Below are 17,337 nucleotides of genomic sequence, written 5' to 3'. Positions count from 1 at the left end.
TGCATTATGTTAACACGTTTTTTTCTCAGTGTTTTATTTTTACTTGCATTTCGCTTGTCATTCAATATTAATTTCTTCACTTCTACTCCAATTACAGTATTGATTATTTTGCAATATATCATGGTTCACTTTGCTGTCTGTTTGTTCTCCGTCTATGTAATATATAAATATGTTATACATAGGTTTTATAACTATACATAAGTATCCTGTGTATAAAATGTTCAGAAAGAGAGGACAAAGCAGGCAAGAAAGAAGAGATATAAGCTTATAGCTTTTTTTGGTGCAAATGAGTCAGTTTTTTCATGTCGTTTAATGAACAATCCCTTTTTTGGACAATGTATCTAATTTTCAACACTTTCAATATTTTTTTAAATAGGTTTGTCCTCTCTAACAATGTGTAGCTTTTAATGCTGGTCATTTTTTTTTTAACTGCACCAGAAATATGTACATGTTCTCTGTTACCAAATCTATAGATATCCGTAGTGCTGGTTCAGCATTCCTTGTTTGCCATATTACACGGAGCCTGGCCATCCCATCTTTCTCATGCTTAATATATATGCTTTAGTCACCAGTGTATTGCCGGGATTTTTGCTGATTTGACAGATGAGTTGTGAATCTCTCTTGCTGAGATGCCGATGCAATCACTTCCACTATTAATAGTATGCTACAGTAGACAGGACACAGAGAGAGAGAGAGAGAGAGAGAGAGAGAGAGAGAGAGAGAGAAAGGATGTGAGAAAGAGAGAGAAAGAGAGAGAGAGAGAAAGAGAAAAGGATGGAAAGGGAGAGGAACATCACTCATGTGCTGTTTATCCCTTGTGAATGTGAAGTGATGGGATTGTCCTTCCATGTATGCTCCCACTCATATCTTCATTTCATAGCAGATTTATGTTCATGCTGGTGCAGCTTAGGCCACACTTAACCACACACACACACACACACGCGCGGGTGCTGAAACACTGAAAAAGAAAGATGAACTCTGTAAATATGTTGCACTGCATTGCTGCTCATTATTTCTTTACTTCATAGGCTGATTAGTGAATACTGAGAGATGATAAGGATGGAGTTTTTGCTATTTTTAAAGAAAAATATTTCGTCAGTATGGGCTGTAATATTTCACCATTAATCTACTGTGCAGGTGCATAGAAAAATGAGCAACCATTTAAAAAGGTTTATATCATAATAATGCATTGTAGTCAGTTCTTTAACACAGTGTTTCCCAACCTGGTGCTGTCCCATGTTGGAAATGGCACCCTACTACATTTTCTAGTATTTTCTACAAAATTCTAAGTGTATTATATTTTTTCTTGGTTGCATTTTTGGGATGCAACCAAGTTAACAATTTGGTGCATTATGGAATCCTAAAATGGTTGTTGGCTATTCTATAGTATAATTTCACCAGTGACAGGCCGTGCATTTTATAGCTAAGCCTGCAGTGGTTTCCTTCCCGAATCAATCCACATATTAATACCATAATTATGACACCACAGCTATATAAACCATCATTATTATAGAGAAATACAGTATAAGAGAGCACTGCATCACAGACAGGTATTTCATGCAGTGAGATTGAATGACTTTACTAAAGCAAGAACCTCAATTAACACAATTCAACACGTTTCCTTTCACTGCAGCCACATACATCATACATCATCTCTAGGAAAAGCATCAATATTAACCTCCTAAAACGACCCTGTGTGTTTTTGTGCATTACGGTTTTCATAGAGATTTGAAATAAGGCCAAATTTTGTGTTTTTTATGCAAATTATACAGAAATTAATTAATTACATTTAATTAAAAGTATAAATGGTTATTCTTTTGAACTGCTTTTGAACTATTTTGGCTGACCTTTCCTCAAGATGTCCAACTTTTCTTGAAAAGTGACCTTGTGCGGTTTGCTAAAGATGTGGTTTGCGATGGCTAGTGCGTTGTCCGACCATCCAATCAAAAGATGTTAAAATGCTGAATTTCACATTATTTTTAAATGACATACTTGCTTAATTAATGTTTAATATGGCAAATAGGATACCCCTGTCGTGCACATTTGTCGCCAACAGTGTTAGACAGCAGTGTTATCAAAATGGAACAAAGTCAGATTTGCTCAGAATACACAGATCTCACCTTTCTATTTCAGTGTCATTCTTTGTTGGCAAGTTTACACTGGGCGTTACTGTTTTCTCTATCACATATATGATATGTTTTGTGTCAGTTAAAAAATATAAGTGGATTGGATCATTTGTTATCCTGACACTGATCCAGCATTTCAGACTTGACTTGGCTTTGATATTAATACCTGGTATATAGTTGCATTGCTGTTTTTTGTCTTATATGACATTTACTGTAATCTTGTTAAAAAACGAGAAAGTATAATTTGATACTGTGGTATGTTATGACTTAATGTGCTTATTTTAGTGTGTGACAGACTGAATCAGATATTGGTGTTTATCGGCGGATCTCTCCTACTATAAATATTTCATGTCATTTCATCTTCACTGTAGCTTGTATGGAGACAGAAGATTGTATAGTAAAGCATCAATAAATTTATTATTATATATAAAAGAGCATTAAACTCATATTCAAAAGTTAAGAACAATGATAGTCTGGCTGCAGTGAAAAGTGAATTTGTGAGGGGTGAGTTGTAAGTTGTAACCAAAAATTAGTGCAAGTGGAAGGAGAAGCAAGAAAAATGGACAATTGTAAGGATTTGAGTGAGTTTGACAAGGGCCAAATTGTGATGTCTAGACGACTGGGTCAGGGCATCTCCAAAACTGCAGCTCTTGTGGGATGTTCCCAGGCTGCAGTGGTCAGTGTCTATTAAAAGTGCTCCAAGGAAGGAACAGTGGTGAACTGGCAACAGGGTCATAGTTGGCCAAGGCTCATTGTTGCATGTAGGGAGCAAAGACTGGATCGTGTGGTTTAATCCAACAGATGAGCTGCTGTAGTTTAAATTGCTGAAAAACTTAATGCTGTTCTTTCTCGACAAGACAGAACTGTTTTGGCATCAAAAGAAGGACCAAAACAATATTAGGCAGGTGGTCATAATGTTATCCCTGATTAGTGTATATGAGACGTAATAGTCATGTTTTAGGCTTGAAGATCTCAGGCATACATATCCCATTTTTTTTGCTCAATTTTCATGGTTATTAGCAAGTACATGGGAAAAGTTGGTTCATACATTTATTACAACTACAGTATATAAATTGGGAAAGATATGGCAAATTTGACTTATCATGGGATCAGGTGAGTTCAGATTAGCACCTTATATGGCATCTTCTCCCATGTACTGGCTAATACTAGTAAAGTATGCTAGTATTAGCCAATACATGACACTGATTTACTCAGTCTCTCACTTTATCATGGTCAGGGTCTTGGTGGATCAGGCACAAGGCCTGAATGCAAGGTGGGAATACTTTCATTTTTTCTACATTTATCTCCATGCTTAAATAAATCAATCTGTCTATTCTACAACACATCTGGCTTTTATTATTAATGTTATTGCATCATATGATGCAGTGTTAAGTGCTTCAGCATATTAAGATTCTGAGGAAGTTCGATCAGATACAGGTGTGTAAAATGAGGGGGAGAAATAAATCCTGCAGGGAGAATTGCTTTCCCTTGCTTTAACAAAGATTCAACAGCACATAGAGCGATAGCATCACATTGCTTTCAGGCGTAGAAATGGCAAAAATGGTCATGGAATGTGTGGAAATAAGCATACAAAATTATCCATTTTCTTTTTAAGATGCTTATACATCTGTGGCTATGATTGTGATTTGAACAGAAGCCTGTGAGGAGGGACTTTTCAGTTTTTCATGTTGCAGTGCAGGAGAGATACTGACCCTTGAAAACACTTCATTCATATTTACCTTGCTCAAACCGTTGTCAAAATCTGCATGTTTTTTGAATAGCTTTTTTTATTTGCTTATATTGATCATACAAATGCAATGCTTGGGAGAAAACTAGTGCACAACTTTGAGTCTTTCCTTCTAACCCTGTTTTCCTGGATGAGCAGAAGTAGTGTAACATACCAAAGAAATAGCACAATCACAGTAATGATCTGAGTTCAGGCCTCCGTCTGTTTTTCTTCTCCATGGGAAGGAGCAGGTGGCCATCTTTAAAAATCCCACCTTTAAACAGTGTTTGTTGAGCATATCATCTTGGATCTGCTGTGCACATCTGGTGCTGGAGACAGAAAGACAAATAATTGGCAGTAAGCAGACATCTAACTGAAGAAAAAAAAAAACTTGTGAAGGAAAATGCATGCAAATGACAGCATATTTAATTGGAAACCTATTTCTGATGATTAAATGTGAGCATTGTTCAGAGCTAGTAGTTTTATGTTTCTCTAAAGAATAAAATGGCAGATAAGCCCATTGACATGTAAATTTAAATTACATAATGGTTAAGTTACATAGGTATTTTGAACCTTCTGATATAAACGGACACCCGAGAAGCCCTGTTGTTGGTTAAGCTTTAGCAGCCAACCAAATGCAAACATTAAATATAACATAGCATGGCATAACACGGCATGGTTGTAATTCTAGCCCTGATGTTATAAGCCATCTGTCCTTTACATTCTTTATTATTAGGAATGGCTTACAGGAAAAGGTCACTCCTTAATGGTGACTTCTGAGTAATGGTCTGGGGTTCCCTAATGGCACATTATTACATATCAAAACAGTTAAAATGTCAGGAAAAGGCTAGGAAAAAGCTATTTCATCACACTATACCCACTATACTATACTTCAATAAAATATACTATAAAAGCTGCTTTGAGACAATGTTCATTATTAAAAGCGCTATACAAATAAAAATGAATTGAATTATATGACTGGAAATATAACTAACATTCACAGGTTTCTCTGAGAAGATTTCTGTTATATTTTCAAAATATAAGTAGTATATGCTAAGTTTTATATTCTCTTAACTCAGTTCAATTTTATTTTTGCAACACTATAAAAAGTAGGCATGCAGATCTAGATAAGAAATTAGTAAGGCAGAGACCACTGTGGCAAAGAAAGTAGGGTATGGGAATAAAAAACATTCTCTTCTCAAGTTAAATTTGTATTGCCTTTCGTGAAAAAAGGTTGAAAAGTCTGTGGATGACTAGAGTATTGCAAATAAGTGTCTGAGATAATATGTGAACAATATTACCTGTAAAGGCATTATGCATATTTCTTTTCATATGGTAAAATGGGTTAGCTTTGTATTTAGGTCATGTGTCTTAATTATAATGAAAAATGTAAAATATTTACATTATAGTGAAACACTTCTTCAGATGGCATAAGCAGGAAGGAAAATGAAAGGATAAAATCTAACTTCCTGAGCAATAGATACTGTAGACACACCCCAATCCCTCTCACATGTGATGTGCAGCATATGTTGAAGTAGGCGAAGGAAAGCCGCAGTGAACCTTCACGGTTCATGATTTTCATTATCCAGAGCAAAGCAGCTAAATTGATTTAGCCCTTTTACCAAACATCACAGACTGTGTTGGTGTTCAGGAATGTGGCTCTAGGTTAGAAACCGTCAGAAACTTGTTTACAAGGTCACAGGGCATGTGGTGGAGAATAGATGTGAGGAAGGTTTTTACTATATTATAGACACCAGATAGGAATCTTGTGGGACAAAAAAAGGAGCTACTTGAGTGCATACAGTGCTTAGATACAGTAACTTTAGCTCCATTTATTTAAGGGAAAAGAGATAACTAAACTGTCAGAAAATATTGTAGATTCTAGGGGTGTAACGATTTCCTCAGGAACGTATTAAATGGCGGACCGCAAGTTTGTTTAGTCTCCGACCTCGCACATTAAACGTGTTTTTTTCAATTGTTATTAAAACTTGAAAACATACACAACATTGGCAAACTAGAGTTAGCGCAGTGACACTGTGGCTACTTACTTCGTACCAGAAGTACGATTTGTCGTGCGCCTAAATACGATTTGATGCTAATTCATCGCCAATGCTAGGGATATGGATTCTTTAGTGTTTTATGTAAAATTTTTAGGTTTTGCATTTCTTCCCCTTCTAACTGTACTTAAATTGAACTGAACCGTGAATAAAAAAAGGAGGTACTTACTGAAACTTGAATTTTGTGTACATTACACCTCTACTATATACATACAAAGAAATTTGAACTTGAGTAAGGAAGTTGTGGCTGAGGAACTGCCAGACACTGAATGACCATACTAGTAATGCTGCCTTCCTTTGCTGAGTAGAAACAAACCTTTCTGGTTTAGATCTCATTCATTTCTGGTTTAAATCTAAATAAAGATGAGATATGATGATTTGAATTACTAAACAGATACAGTTATTTTATTATGCCTCTACATCTAGATTAGACAAAGCATCCACTAAATCCACTGCGTTTTCAGGCTGGAGGAGGAGTAAGAGTGGAGAAGAGTTGCTTGCTGTGTTTGCTTAGCTCCCTCCTGCACTGTCACACTCAGCATCTGAGCCTTTAAAGGAGGTCTGTTATTCACTCAGTTAACCAGAGCAAGCCTCTCTTATCCCAAACATGCAAATGAAGCCTTCTTCACAGGGTCACTTGTTATCAGTGTTCCATTTCACTCCTTTTTAGCTTTTGTGTAATTCACTTCAGGCTAGTAGGGTAAGCAGGCACTCGACCTTCCAGACTAGGAACCTTGTGTCAAAAGCTTGTAGACGCTTTTTCCTTCTCCTCCGGAAAGGGGTGTATTATAGTAGACATTTCCTCTAAAGGGGGTTGTTGTCACTGCAGGGTCTGTATGTCTTTGTCTACCAAAAGTCATCACCGCTCACTGTCAAGTGTAAAACAGTATGGGGGACTGCGTTCAGCATGATTTAGCCAAGCGCAAATGAGGCCACACGAAAAGGAGTTCTAATTGTGTGCTGTCTTTGTGGTTTAAGGGGGTGGGTTGTGGTTTTGGGGGTGTATATTTTCAGTACCGTATCTCCTATACAGCAAGATGAAAACACAAGCACACACTGGCGCCCTACTGCCAGATTTCATTCCCACAAGATGAAGGAGCATTTATTATTTTTTTTTTAAAGCACTTGCATTTGCATGGGCTCAGATAGTCTCATCTCAGATTCCATGATAGTGGGGGCAAAGTAGAAATAAACGGGGTGGGGTTCTTGGCTTAGTGTTTTCCATAACAGAGAATTATTACTGTTACTGTTATTTCCTTATTTCATGACCTTGAAAATGACTTAACCACATTGAATTAATTACTGAGTGATTTTTTATTTTTTTTGTTTGTTTTACAAAGCCTTTGGTGTAATATTTAAAACAGTTCTACACTTGTTTGCTAGTCAGTCATTATCCAGGCATATGGAATACATATGCCACAGTCAATCAATATGCATGTTTTATTTACGCACGGAACGAATGGAGCTCATTTTAAACCTCGGCTTATGAGAAATACTGCCAAAATCGAAAGAAGACTGTAGATGTTTTTCTGGATGAGTAGGTGTAAAAATGTACTTTGTCTAGCCTTATGGTTCACATAAATGAAATTAATGCATTGTAAATTATTTTCAAATATTAATTCAAGACAAAATATCTTGTTAAAAATAACTTGTCTTTTAGATCATAGAGACCACATTCAGAAGAATAAACCTTGCTGATGATCATAATGTAGTCCTGATGGATTTTAAATCGTATTTCCTTGCTGAAATGGTACCATTAATTAGATGTTTACTGATGGTTTCGTAGGCAGATAGAACTTTATTAAGACCTTTATTAATGCTTCTGGATATCTGGGTTAGATCCGAGTGCAAAAATCTACTTCCTAATTGCAACAGAATTTTGAAAATGTAAATTTGACGTAACCTTAAACCGAAGCATTGGGGAGTTGCAAATGCAGATCGCAGTACCCTGGAGTTTAAGTAGTTGGGATATCAAAACTTTGATGCTCCAAATTTTTAAACAGCTCTTCACCTAGATAAAAACTTATAAAAGTAAGGTCATGAATTCTATCATGCGTGTTTCATTATTCAGGAAGTCAATACCTTCATCCACAGGACATGTTTATTCACTTATTTATATCTAAAAGCAATTCTTTTAATTCTTTTTAGCCCATATACCCACTGGAGTGATTGTGGGAAGTGGAAGGTAAATGGACAACATAGAGAAAACATGCAGACCATGTGAAGAACTTAACAGTAACATATAAAGAAGCCTGGGTTTAGGATTGAATGTAAGTCGTCAACTTTATACACTGCACCACTTTACCCCTTTTCTTTATAACTTCCTCTAACTATGAATTATTGTAATAAATTATAGAGAAAATCATTTATATTTAAGTCAGCACTCTGGAAAACAGAAGTGCAAATTGTTAGACCCTTTAAACATTATAAAATGTAAACGGACAGTGCAGAACTTAAACTGCTCTGAAAATCTGTTGCCGGAAGAAGAGGAGAGTTTTATCACACCACTAGTATGTTCTTCAAAGCTCATCCAACTATAGGTTGTACACGAGTAATATTAAACCACTTTACATGGCCTAGAAGCAATTCCTACAATCATATATTGTGACCCTTGATCAAGGATGGTGCAGTGGTGATTCAGGTTATACAATTCAAATATGATGATGATTCAGTGGTTTGTTATGGAGCTCCAGGTTTATGTCAAAATGTAAATATAAAGATTCCTGGAAACGTTCTCGCCATGACTGGAGAAAAAACTCTGGCTGTAATATACCATGTATGGATCAAGAGCTTCTTGTGTATGTGCAACTCAGACAAAGTAAAAATTACTGTTTCTCATTTGGTGTCCCACTCTTCACTGATCCATATGAAGATACAGATGACTTCATTCAAATCTCCTAATCACAGCTCCATGAGCATTTATCAATCCAAGCTGACTTCGAGATTAAGGAAGCTTGAGGCTTGAATGGAAATGATTCATGGTTAATCCATGGCTAGAATGAATGCTTTGCAAGACCTCTTTAATGCTTCACAGCCTCGATTACACATTCGTTTCCTTTTTTGCAACCAAAAAAAAAGCTCAGTAAAATGTGACTCTTACTTGCGTGGAGAGCCAAACCGCAAGTCATGTGAAACATTTCTTAAATCGCTACACTTCAATGAAGAGAATTGCAATCAATAAAAAGAGCCACTAAAAATGTTACCATATCACACTGGTTCTGAATGCGATTGAGCCTGAAACTACATATGCTTACTACTGCGGTTGCATCTCTGGGTTTAATGATGTATTTTGTATGCAGAGCTTGTCAGTTTAGGTTTTAGTGATCTTCTTTGGGCGCCGAAATAACAGCCTGGAACAGTACTGTCTCTCATTGATGCTTCAAGCTGCAGTCACTGCAAATCATTAAATGGTTGTTTATGTGATGAGTGAATGATATGTGTGGATATCATTGATCAACCATGAGGACTTACTGAAGTATGAGTCTCAGTAGGTGTGTCTCTGTGTGTGTGCGTGCGTGTGTTTGTGTGTTGTCCATTTTAGCATTTTGAGCAAAAATGTAATTTTGTCAGTTCACACTGGGTTTTTCCTTCTGTTGCACTTACAAAGCGTAATTTTTCACCATATGTCTAATACTCTGTCATATACTAAGATTGTTGGCTTAGCAATTGTCACAGTGGATTTTGATTTTATTGGATGTTAATGGGAGAAACTGAAGCTTAGGTTCGCTATATTGAGATAAAATATGATCATATACACTCACCAAAACACTTTATTAGGAACAACAGTACATATATTAAGTTTGTAATCTTGCAAACCAGTGTAGATTTATTCATTGCTAGAGACTCAAAGCACTTTTGTACGTCGCTCTGTATAAAGGCGTCTGCTAAATGCTGCAAATGTAAATCCCAAGATTAATGCTTTTATCCAATCATCCAATCACCTGATATGAGAAAAATGTATAAAACCTTGAAGATACTTGTCAGTTAATGTGATCATAGGGATTTTTATTTTGGCATGGTTGTAGGTGGCAGACGGGCTGCTTTGAATATTTCATAAACTGCTGATTTCCTATGCTTTTAACACATGAGTCTCTTAAATTTACACAGAATGGTGTAATAAACAAAAATCATTCATTGAGTGGCAGTTCTGCCAGTAGGAAAACCTTGTGAATTAGGAAAATAGAAATGGTTGGTGTGAGCTGACAGGAAGCCTATAATAACTGCTGCAATTATGTGATGTAATCATGTCAACATGGACCAGAATTTCAAAAGTTTGTGTAATGTAGTTTTTAGAACATCATTGTGGGACACACCAAGCAGTAAGAATATATAGTACTGAATTGGAAGAAGTTAAAGATTTTGCCTAGTATTATTAAATTGGCTTTAATATAATAGGTTTTATAATATACATACACACACTCATACAGACCGTCTCTTGGTTACGTATGTAACCCTGCTTCCCTGAGGAAACGAGATGCTGCGTCTACAATGCTTTGGGAACAATTCCTCGTTTTGCCGCTCTGCATCACGTGTGTAATCGGCCCAACATAAAAGCACGACGTCACCGGCGGGGTGACATCACGACCGGAAAGCTATAAAAGCACATGCCGTGGAGATGGCGCTAGCTTGGAAGCGCTCGTAGGGAACCAGGGTTACATCCATAACCCAGAGATGTTTTCTTTCAGGAACTCAAGCTGCATCAACAAAGCTTTGGGAACGAGTGTCCAATGCGGCACAGCTAGGTTGAAGGACTGAGGAGCCAGGAGTGGCACTAAAGTCAAGGCTGTAGGACCTGATGAAGGTCAGTGGGGTGGACCAGCCCACAGCGTTGCAAATGTTTTGAAGAGATACCCCAGAGGACCAGAGGTTGAGTGAGCTCTGACCCCGAAAGGAGCGGGGCGACCAGAAGACTCATAAGAGGAGTGGATAGCATACACAATCCACCTACTGAGTGACTGCTTACTGGCAGGAAAACTCTTTTTATACAGACCATAGCAGACAAAGAGTTGGTCCGACTTTCTCCACATGGCAGTTCTGTGGACATGTGTCCAGTGCTCATACCGGGCACACCCAGTTAAGCTTCTCCTTTTCGGAGGCCTGAAAATAAGGAGGATTGAATGCCTGGAGAACGACTGGTCGTGGGACAGCCGAGAACACCTTGGGGACATACCCCGATATGGTGTAGAGGAAGGCACTGGCCATGCCTGGGGTAAACTCTAGACAAGAGGGGCTCAAGAACAGCCATGAAGGTCCCCAACCCTCTTTATAGACGAGATGGCTAGTAGAAAAACAGTCTTGACTGTTAAAAATCTCAAGAACAGGGGCTCGAAGGGAGGCTTAGACAAGGCCTCCAGAACAACAGCCAGGTCCCATACAGGCACTCTGGGTCGCAGGAAAGAGTGTAAAGGAAACTTGTAACTAACAGGGTTTTCCCTAGCAACTGCTCCAGGGGGAAAAGCGTACAGGTGGAGCCTCGGCCATGCCTGTACCATGGCGTCCAGCCCAAGATGGGCTGGTTGAGTAGGGGAGAACCAGAAGGTACAGTGCCTCCATTCAGAGGGTACAGAGCCTCCATTCCCTGGTCCTCTGCCCTTGCCTTGAAAAGGTGTCTGCTCCTTAATTCAGCCGCCCCTAGATGTACTGTGTAGTTCTATCAGTGAGAGCAGCTTTCCTTGGGCCCACAGAAGGTCTGTCACGCCAGCTTGTAAAGGGGGCAAGAGCGCAGACTCCCCTGGTGGTTGATGTAGAAGACCACCAATGTGCCCGTATAACGGTCTCCTGCATGAGTAGAGTTGATAGGTGGTTCACTGTACTGGAGAAAGTAAACTTTTCTTGGTGTTCAGTCTTAACCCCAATTCCTTCATATGGGCGAGAATGACATCTCGATGCCGGGTTGCAAGGTTAATATCAACCAGTCGTCGATATAGTTCAGTATGTGGGAGCCTCGTAGTCTCAGAGGAGCCACTTTGTGAAGGTGCATGGTGAGAATGCAAGGCCAAACGGAAGGATCTGATACAGCCCCGAAAGCAAACCATAGGAACTTCCTGTGTGTAGGAAGGATGGATACGTGAAAATGAGCGTTCTTTAGATTTATCGTGATAAACCAGTCCTCTGACCTGATTTGGGATATGACCTGTTTTAGGGTAAGTATCTTGAACCTGAGTCTCAATATAGAGCGTTTCAGCTGACATAGATCTAAAATAGGACGCAGCCTCCATCCAGCGAGAAAACGCTGGAACACTGGCGACTGTTTCTTGGCCTCCTGGAACTCCTTGGCATTGCTGAACAGGCCAGTCGGCACCACAGGGGCGTCCAGCAGGACGGCTATATCCCTGTCAGACAAATCTGACAGGGTAAGCCAGAGGTGTCTCTGTGTAGAGACAAGGGCAGACATAGACTAGCCAATGGCCCTAGAGGTCTATTTCGTGGCCCTGAGAGGCAGGTCTGTTGCACGACGCAGCTCTATAACCCCATTACTGCCTGTTGGCATTCCCTAGTCGAAATCTTGCAGCAGGTCGGCCTGATAAGCCTGTAACACAGCCATGGTGCACAGACATAATGGTATAAGCCTTGCCCACCAAAGCCAAGGTAGTACTCAGAGGCTTGGTGGGCAGTACCACCTTAAGAACTGATGCAGCACCTGGGGAGAGATAGCCAGCCAGCATCTCTTCAACCCGGGACATCGTTTCCACAACTACACTCTTTCAGCCCTACTACATTAACGTAGAGAGAAATGTTGGGGCTGAAGGGGTGGGCCGAATAAGGGTTATTCCATGACCTGGTCACCTCAGTGCTTGGAAAAAAAGGCAGACCCCGGAGTGGAGGCAGTGATGTCGTTTGCAGGAAATGTTTGTAGCTGGCCAGGCGATATCCAGCTTGGCTAGAGCCCAAGTCACTACCTCCAACAGCTCCTTGAACTGAACTGGCTGTGGGGGCGTATCCTCTATGGGATTGCTGGCGTCCATATCATCCCCCTCCTCGGAGGAAGAGAGGTGGAGCGCGACCGAGAGACAACCGAGCATGCACCATCCCTAAGCAATCTACACACAAGCTGTGTGTATCCCCTATAATATAGTGAGGGCAAGGAGGAACACACAGCCTGAAAGCCTGCTTGCCTTTATATTGCCTTTCCATTTTCATTCCGATTTTTTTTTTTTTTACCGGCCAATACCTGCGACAAAAAAAGACACACACAGAGCACTTCCTGAAAAAACAGAAGCTAGTGCTGTCTCTATGGCATGTGCTCTTACACCTTCCTGGTCGTGACATCACCCTGCTGGTGACGTCTCGCTATTCTGTTGGAACGATTACATATGTGATTCAGAGCGCGGAAACATGGAAGCGTTCCCAAAGCGTTGTTGACGCAGAGTTCCTGTAAGGGAAACACACACACAAAAACTGAGTATATTCGAAAGCAAGGGTAAATATATGAGCTCGATGCATCGCTTCATTCTGTCAGTGTTAATGATTCTAGAAGTTGTTATTTTATACATTTACATTGTGAACCTTTCCTGAGAGTGAGATGACAGGATAATTTTAAACATGGCTTCTACAGAAACAGTGGCCTTGAAGCATCTAAGAAAAAGAGACTCAACTCATGACCTTTCTAAGCTCTCCAAATTCCAAATGATTTTCTGTCATCTTTGTTCAGGCCAATAGATCAAGCTGCCTGCGGGGAAGGAAGCCCATCTAACCTCCACCCTATATGCACGCACACTCAGACAAATGATAACCACGCTATTCTGCTTCTGCCAGTGCTTGTTTACATTTTAAATTCCTCATTTAGGGTAGAAAAGGAGTCTGGTTTTAAAGGAACAACACATTAAAGCCTGCTATCAGCCCATCATATCATGACATTGAGCTCTCTCTCTCCTTCTCTGTCTCTTAGTTACTACTGTCTTTTATATTAGTCAGTTCCTGTTCAGAGACCAAATAGTAGCACGATAAGGCCACAGACCACACTTCGGCTAACTCAATATCAAAAACAGAATAAATATCCCTGCCCATCTAGTTCAGAATTGACAACATTTTCATTGCAATGGATCTCATTATGTTTAGATTCTCTGTCTTGGCAATTACATTTAACTTCTCTGTTAAATGGATTCTCTTTAAAGACCTTAAATTAAATTACATCAAGTCATTGATGTGTGAAATCACTTTGATGAAGCAAGATTGTTAAAGATTTGCATCTTGTGCTATTCAGTTCTTTGTGATTTTTTTGGCAGTAACCCAGCAGTAAAAGTGTGTAAAGCTCTAATAGAGTCTTTGAAGGAAAGCATGTCATAGTCCTATTTTCATTACGTGTGCCAAGTTGCAAATTATATCACCCATGTCGCTGACATAATAATAATAAAAAAGCACAGCACAGTGCTAATTAGTCGCTTAACAAGACAGGGCTAGTCCGCTGAAAATTGCTGGATCTTCCATTATGACCGCTTCGTTCAGGGTTAACTAAACTGTTTTCAAGGCGGCGGATTAGACCACATCAAAATACTGGAAAAGCCAGTAACAAAAATGTATGTTAGAACTCCAGTCTCATAGTTGGTCATGTAATGTCTATAATGATTTTTAGCATGTAAAATTAGTAATATGATACATTAATAGATCTACCACTATGGTAACAGCACACTTACAGAGCTGTAGAATATTTCCAGGCTTTTTGAAATGCTGCTGTCATGATCAGGATTAAATCAGACTGACTTGACAGTCTGACTGACAGTCATTTTTAAAGCCATTTTATTTTTCTCTTCACTTTCTATATTTATATTTAGAGACTGAGCTGTAAATTTATTAGCTTTATAATCAGTGAATTCAGTGAATTAATTATATACTCCTAAGCTCTATCTTTTATTATTTTCTACTAACAGCAAATAAATCTTTAGTCCTTAGCTCTGTGTTCTGTGTGTAGCTCTATGTTGTTTTATGTGGTTTTATGTAGCACCAAGGTTTCTTGAGGATTGTTGTCTCATTTCACTGTGTACTACATCAGCTATATATGGTTGAAATAAGTTTCTTGACTTGACTCTTGACTTGTAGACAGGCTAAATGCTTATAAAATGTAGACAGGCTTTAGTTGTCACATATAATATATATTACAATACAGTGAAGCACATTTGTTTTTCTTTTTTTTTGGGGGGGGGCTTAGAGCACAGAGACCGCCATGAAACAACAGTACTGGAACAAAGAGGATAGAAGGCCTTGCCCAGTGGCAGCTTAGCAGTGCTGGGGCTTGAACCCAGGACCTTAACCACTGAGCCAAGACCTTTCTATCTTTTTTATAATTGATTACAAATTGGATAATATTCAAATTAAAATTAGTAGGTTTCCTGAAATTTGTAGAACAAATACAAAGAAACAAATCAAACCCTAACTGGGGCATCATAGAGTTACCAACTACACTGCGTTAGTGTGCAGAACTAGCATACCACATATCATGAATTTAAAATTTGTATGATCTTTATGAAATTAAACAGTTAAGAATGTGCCAATTTATCTTTTATTTAGCTTGGACTTAACCACAAAGAGATGATTATTACTATTATCATTATTTATGTTTCTATTATATGTAATTCTGACATTTTTAATGTGTTGTTTGTATTTCATTTTATACCGTTTATGGTATTTGGAACATCAGCATTTACTCTCCAAGACAAACTAGATTGAAAAAAAAAACATATTTGTTTGAACATGTTTGTTCTATGACTGTTTAACAGTGTATTGTTTGGAACAGAAGTGGTGCTTTTGTTTTAATATAAAAGATTTTCTGGAAGTTCTAGAGTTCTGGAAACATGAACCTTTAGGTGAATACAGTTTATTGGTAGTTAAATAAAATCCTGTATATACACAAGGTGAAAAAAACAAAAAAAAACAAAGCTGTGACAAAGATGTAGCTTGTTTATTTTGTTGTTACTGTATCCTGAATGAAGACTATTAAACCAAAGGACCAGCCTGTGTATATTACTTGCAATTTGTATAATTACAAAGCAGGACTGTGATTTACTGTCCTGCTTGAGGGCTTTAAACACAAAGAAATCTTACAACTCCAGTGTCTTTTCATTTGTAAGGATCTGCTGAGAGAGGAGACAAGAAGTTATTTACTTATATCCAATTCAGTGCCGGCTAACTATTGATATGTTTTTTGGGAGGTAAGAAGAAACTGGAAAACCCTGTGGAAATTCTCATGGACATGAGCAGTACATGCATAGAAACTACTACATATAACACTGCAAGGTTGCAACACTATTCACTGGTTCACTGTACCAACCCCAGTTACTCTGATAATATTAATAATAAAGTAATGCATGGTACATAGCCAGGTTTCTCCCTCACTGTGGATAGTGTAGAAAACCCGTAACAGGCTAATGGTTGTTAATCTTCACAACCCTGATTCTCTGAGGGTTCTGTGGCCTCAGCATAGCCTCTAATCTCCTGTGACTGTGCTGGGATAGAGAGCTTCATTGTTTAAGGCTCGTCCTGTCAGCACAAAGCAACAACAATCGTTATTGTTTTTGGCACTTTCCTGTGGCAGCTGGTGTAGTAATCTGGCCCGGTTCAGGATTTCCATAATCCTGCTTCTGAATTAATGAGTGTCCAATCTGAATGGCATTTCTGACCTCCGCTCAGAGGAAAGTGTAGTGTCCAGATCACTGCATTATTATAGATTTTTCCCTCTCAAACATACTTCAGGAGTATAAGGTTAGTTTACAACTCGAGTACTCAGGCTTACTTGGGACTTTTATGATTGTTATAAAATACAAGTGTTTCTTACGGGGGCCGAGAAGTGCAAAACACATTAACAAATCAGAAAACAAAATAACAAATCCGAAAACAAAATAACAAATGCAAAAACAAATGGACAAATCCAAAAACAAAATAACAAATCCAAAAACTAAATAAATCTGGAACAAATTAACAAATCCAAAAATAAAATAACAAATCCAAAAACACAAACAAATCTGAAAACACAACGACAATTCAGACAAACCGGAAAAGGTAGGGATAGTTTGTGAATGGAAACTTACCGATCATTGGACGAGACACCTATCATTCACGATATACAGGAAGCATGAAATATTATAACCTTGTTTCTTGTACATGTGTAAATTTCTCCGTTTACTTTAAACTATTTTTTTATTTTAATTAGTCCACCTTTAAATATAAGAAAATAACAGAAGTAAACATTGGCAAGGAGAAAATGGAATTCATTTAACGCTACTTTAAGGAAGGACATTCATATGCAGTGATTTTAGAGATGCTACAGTATATCATGACATAAAGATTAGTTTGTACACTTTTACACATAAGTTCCATCTTTCTCCTGCCACAGACTTTTGTACTTTCTGTATATCCTGAATGACAGGTGTCTTGTCCAATGATCGGTAAGTGTTTCATTTGCAAACTATATCTACCTTTTCCGGTTTGTCTGAAT

General features: G+C 38.4%; 1 protein-coding gene across 2 annotated transcripts in view; it reads left to right on the top strand.

The window, feature by feature from the left end:
* The window catches only part of ptprea (protein tyrosine phosphatase receptor type Ea), an 83,434-nt gene that overhangs the window by 9,460 nt on the left and 56,637 nt on the right, over window positions 1–17,337 (top strand). Inside the window, exon 1 of one of the 2 annotated variants that reach the window (XM_046853991.1) lies at window positions 8,164–8,179. The exons of the other annotated variant lie outside the window; for it this stretch is intronic. The gene's annotated coding sequence lies outside the window, so the exon portion shown is untranslated. Of the gene's footprint in view, window positions 1–8,163; window positions 8,180–17,337 lie in introns of those variants that run through there. 2 annotated transcript variants of the gene reach the window in all.

Source organism: Silurus meridionalis, chromosome 7 (assembly GCF_014805685.1).
Source record: "Silurus meridionalis isolate SWU-2019-XX chromosome 7, ASM1480568v1, whole genome shotgun sequence".
NCBI lineage: Eukaryota > Metazoa > Chordata > Actinopteri > Siluriformes > Siluridae > Silurus > Silurus meridionalis.
The sequence above is the reverse complement of the archived record's forward strand: the minus strand, read 5'-3'. Positions and strand labels throughout refer to the sequence as shown.